This window comes from Otolemur garnettii, unplaced genomic scaffold, assembly GCF_000181295.1.
Source record: "Otolemur garnettii isolate 467f Iridium unplaced genomic scaffold, OtoGar3 scaffold00023, whole genome shotgun sequence".
NCBI lineage: Eukaryota > Metazoa > Chordata > Mammalia > Primates > Galagidae > Otolemur > Otolemur garnettii.
Genome location: NW_003852418.1, coordinates 891,447 through 897,027, shown reverse-complemented (window position 1 = coordinate 897,027; position 5,581 = coordinate 891,447).

The following is a 5,581-nucleotide window of genomic DNA, read 5'->3' as shown; positions in this document are numbered from 1 at the left end:
AAGATGAACATGCACAGGCAATTCACGGCCATGTTGTCCCAGATTTACAAAAACACACAAATAGGGGCAGTGCCTGTAGCTCCATGGTTAGGGCACCGGCCACATGCCCTGGGGCTGGTGGGTTTGAACCTGACCTAGACCTGCTAAGCAAACAACAACAAAAAAACATAGCTGGACATTGTGGTGGGCACCTGTAGTCCCAGCTACTTGGGAGGCAGAGGCAAGAGAATTGCTTTAGCCCAAGAGTTTGAGGTTGCTGTGAGCTGTGACACCACAGCACTCTACTGAGGACAACAAAGTAAGACTCTGTCTCAAAAAAAAAAAAAAAAGTACAAATACTGACTGCCCAACATATGCTAGGTGTTATTCCTAATGCTTTATACTAATATCTCAAAGACTGGAAGCCAAGGATAGGAAAAACCTAATCACGGCACTCAACCGTCACCCAGAAGAGGCTGAACCACCCCTTATGTCCCTCTCACAACAGAAACTCCTGACTGTACTGAAGAGTGACACATCAAAAGTCATGCAATGTTATTATTTCCTAAAAGTAAAAAAGGAAGCAACAGACGGGATCTGGGGAGGGAGAGGAACGGACAAGTTAAATGAACTGTGGGACATCCATGTAGCAAAAGGCCGTGCAGCATTTTAAAAGAGTAAAGCAACAGGTAGCACCTGTAGCTCAAGCGGCTAAGGCGCCAGCCACATACACAGGAGCTGGCAGGTTCAAATCCGGCCCCAGCCTGCCAAACAACGACAACTACAACCAAAAAAATAGCTGTGGTAGGTGCCTGTAATCCCAGCTACTTGGGAGGCTGAGGCAAGAGAATCACTTAAGCCCAGGAGTTGGAGGTTGCTGTGAGCTGTGCTGCCATGGCACTCTAACCAGGGCTATAGCTTGAGGCTCTGTCTCAAAAAAAAAAAAAAAAGTAAAACAACAGTAGGCATCAGAGTTTTAAATGCACATAAAAGTTGACTCAGCATTCCTATTTTTAGTAATTTACTTGCCAGCATGCAAAGATGAAGAGTGAAGTGTTCATTGACATGTTGTTTGCATTAATAAAAGATTATAAACAGCCTCAAAGTGCATGGGAAAGAACTGGGTAAAAAAGTGCCCCACCAAACATGTGGCGTGTACCACGTAGCCTTTCAAAAAAATGAGGTCGTTCCCTGTGTATAGCTCCAAGATATATTATTAAGGAAAAAGAGAAGCAGAACAATGCCAGTGTTTATGGGGGATGGGGATACTTGGTGAGGAATCTCTCTTTTTTTTTTTTTTTTTTTTGAGACAGAGCCTCAAGCTGTCCCCCTGGGTAGAGTGCCGTGGCATTACAGCTCACAGCAACCTCCAACTCCTGGGCTCAAGCGAGTCTCCTGCCTCTACCTCCCAAGTAGCTGGGATCACAGGCGCCCGCCACAACGCCCGGCTATTTTTTTTGGTTGCAGCCGTCATTGTTGTTTGGCGGGTCCAGGCTGGGGATTCGAACCCGCCACCTTAGGTGTACGTGGCTGGCGCCTTAGCCGGTTGAGCTATAGGCGCCGAGCCAGGAATCTCTCTTAAAGGCCACCCAAGTGGCAGCCTCCAGGAAGGATAACAGGATCCATGATGAACAGTGCTTTTCACAGACCACTCTTTACAATCTTGAAATTTTTTTTACCCTATTCACATGTCACTTACACAAACTGTGTTAAAAGACACTTGTGTGTCTATAATTGTATGGTAAACGCACATCTGGTGTTAGGGGCCCAACAGAATCTGGGACTCCTCACTTGTGCTTTGCGTTTCTCAAGGGGAAACAGAGCTAGGGGAAGAGGAGGCGATGTGTAACCGGATAAGCGGATAAGCGAAGGGATTTAGGAGAGGATGCCTCCCAGGGATGTAGGGTTGTCCCCACACAAATAGCCAGCCCATGGCCCCTGTGGGCATGCAGGAAGAAGATCTCCGTCGTGTCCTAGTTCACCTGAGCCCCCTGGGGCCCCCGTAGAGGCAGGTTGAGCCTCAGAGGTTTTCCTGACTGCCCGCTGAATTCAGGGCTCTCACTCAGTGCTGTCAGGGCACGGCAGTGCCACCGTCTGCGCCAGCCCCCACCACAGCTGTCCAGGGCTTACAGCTTTTTTCTCAGGTGTATTCCTTTCTCTGTCTTCAGCACCTTGGACAGCGCCATGGCTTGCTGCTTTGGGGATGACTGAGCTAACCAGTGACCAGCCCAAAGTCATTGAGAACGAAGACCTTCCAGCGGGCAGGCGAGGTGGCTCACGCCTGTAATTCCAGCACTCCAGGAGGCGAAGGAGGGTAGATAGATTGAGCTCAGAAGTTCAAGACCAACAAAAGAAAAATAAATAAGTAAATAAATAAGTTCAAGGCCAGCTCTGAGTAAGAGTGAGACCCCATCTACTAAAAATAGAAAAAAACCTAGCTGGGCATTGTGGCAGGCAGCTGTAGTCCCAACTACTTGGGAGTCTAAGGCAGGAGGATCGCTTGAGTCCAAGAGACTTCCTATGTGCCAGCCCCAGAAACAAAAAGATTAAAGATTATGTATATGTATATATACAGCCTCCTACAAGCTAGGCTCAGAGGAGGGTTAAACAAGACAAGTTAGCATGAGGAGACAGCAATATAAGTCTGCACTGGAAGAGGTGGGAGCAGCAGTGAAGCTCATGGTGGGAGACAGACAGCCTGTGTTTGAATCCTAACTCTGTTGTATGACCTTGGGCAAGTCCCTTCATCACCTTGATGAAATGGGAATAAAAATAGTACCTCCCTGAGAGCATAATGGGAACCAGACTGATAAAGTGCTCAACGCAGGGAGGGGCTGGCTGGTCCCTGGGAAATAACTCCGTAGGAGTGGGCCACCCCCTTGAAGATGGTGATATTTAGAGGTACAGATGAGAGCACAGAGGTTGAATTGAAAGGAAACTGGGAGACTTCATGGAGGAGAAGCCATCAAGTGGGTATGGCAACATCTGCCCTTTAGGAGGCAAAGGGAAGTGCCCTCTGGGCAGAGGGGACAGCAGGTACAGAGGCTGACGGAGAAAGTTGCTGACGTTCATGTGAGGTGGGAGCAGGGAAAAATGAAGATGGAGAAAAGAGTGAGGCTTCAGAAAGGAGGCTGATCTGTTCAGTCCCCCAAAGGTGCGCCTGAGCTCTACATCTTCTGTGCAGCCCAAAGGTGGAGGAACAGGTGGGCGGCACTGCCATGAGGAAGTTGTTCTCTGGGGCTTCTCTGCACTGCAGGATGAGGGGAGAATGAGGGACAGAGGTCACCCTGTCAGGCCACTCTTGGCCAGAGCTGAAGGGGCAGATTCCTGAGGTCCCACCGGGAGGGAGGACTGGGGTCCTTGCTGAGGGTATTCCCAGCCTGTGAGCACCTACTTTGCTGACTCCTGGGAGGTCTACACAGCAGAGGGGGTGCAGTCCTTGAGTTGACACTCCAGTGTGGGAGGCCAGACTTCCCTGAGAAACGTTTTTATTTACTAATGGATTTAATGAGGACAGAACTTCCTGTTTTAAACAAACAAGTGATTAGCATTGACTATAGACGTGGAAATGGATCCTAATGAATTGCTAATTAGCCTCCTCCTCTTCTTGGGATGTTTTCCTGGTTAAATTCCATTTCTGGCTACTGGGGGCCTTAGTCAATCAGACTGGAATTCATTCATTCACTCAACGTACATTTCTTGAGTTCCTACTATGTGTCACTGTAAGCAAGCCAAGCAAGATCCCTTCCTCACAATCTGATGGGGGAGACGGCATTAATCAACTACGCTACAAACACACACTGACAAAGGTACAGGACAGGGAGCTGAGTCAGTGTGCAACAGGCGGACTGACCTTGTTCTAGGGTGGAGGTGGGGTGTCCCTCACAGAAGTCTCCTTAGAGGAAGGTACATTGGAGCTAAGATCTGAAGAATAAGTAAAACTTAACTAGATAGAAGTGTTTCTGATACCCAGAATAGTATAGGCAAGGGTCTTGTGGTGAGAGGGCTCAAGGTGGGTCTAAGAAAGAGGGACAAGGCCAGCGTGAGTGTGTGCACATGAGTGTGTGTGATGAGGTTGGTCAGGGATGTTGGTTTTCCTCCCTTGTAGCAGACAGTGCCAAGTGCCCTGCCCACATCCTTCTTCAGTGTGCTCCAGCCAACTTCCAGCTTCCCTCTGTTTGATGTCTTTGCCAGAAGGTAGGAAAGACCTTCTGTCTGCACACTGGGCGGGCTGGAAGTCCTGACAAACTCTGCAGGACCTGGGAGCGGCCTGATGTTTCTGTCCTGGCTGCCCAGCGGCTTGGGCAGGGTAGCTTTGAGGCATGTTCTGGGCTGCCTCCCAGAGCTCCCCAGGAGGGTTGAGCTTCACCATGAGCATTGGCATAACTTCCTTAACCACTCACTCTTTCTCACTCCCCTACCCTCCCGCTGGTGCTTCTAGGACTACCTCCCAAATAAACCACTTGCCTTCAGATCTTTGCTCCAGAATCTGCTTCTGGAGGAACCCATACTAAGACATCCCGGAAACAAGACATGGAATGTCAAGCCCTCGGGCATCCTGTTACCCTTTCCCAGACGCCTTCCCTCTCTCCTCTGTTTCCCTCACAGAGTGTGGGGTATGTGAACCATGGTGGCCCTGCTGGGGTCTGCTGGAGGCTAAGGGAGTGAAATTTGGGAAAGGAGATAAAAGAACACCCCAAACTTTCTTTGATTAAATAGAATGCAGTAGATTTGAACTTTGACCCAACCCTTATAAGCTGTTAATGTCTGTCAGAGACAAATCTTTCATTCATTGATTCCTTTACTGAGTGGGTGCCAGGAGCCAAGGCTTGTGCTAGGCTTTGGGGATGCAGCAGGAAACAGGACCTTCATTACCATTCCTGGCATTTTATCCTAAAGCATTTTTGCAGTCATCGCCAGTCAAGATGGCATTGAGTTCATGCTTTAAAAATAACCTCTGCTCCTCAACTGGAACTCTCATACATTGCAGATGGGAATGCAAAATGATACGGTGCCTTTGAAAAACAGTTTGAAAGTTTCTTAGAAAGTTAAAGTTTCTTACCATACCAGCCCACAATCCCATTCTTAGGTATTTACCCAGAAGACATGAAAACTTGTCCACACAAAACCTTCTATATGAATGCTCATAGCAGATTTATATACAACAGCCCAAACTGGAAACAATTCAAATGTCCATCAGTAGAAGGATGGATAAACTAAGTATGTCATATCCGTGCAACAGAATACTGTTCAAAAAGGAATGAATTATGGATATACACAGCAACATGGATGAATTTCAAAATCACTATATTTAGCAAAATATGCCAATTGCAAAAGAATATTTACTGAATGACTCCATTTATGTGACATGCTAGGAAAAGCAAACTAATCTATAGAAAGCTGGTCAGTGATCACCTGGGGCTGGGCTGGAGAAGGGGATTAGCTATAAAGGGCACAAGAGACTTTGGGGGGCAATGAAAATATTATTTTCCTGATTGTAATGGTGGTTATATAACTGTATATATGTATCAAAACTCACCAAATAATACACTTTAATTGGTGATTTTATTAAACATAAATTTTACTTCAGTAAAACTGATCT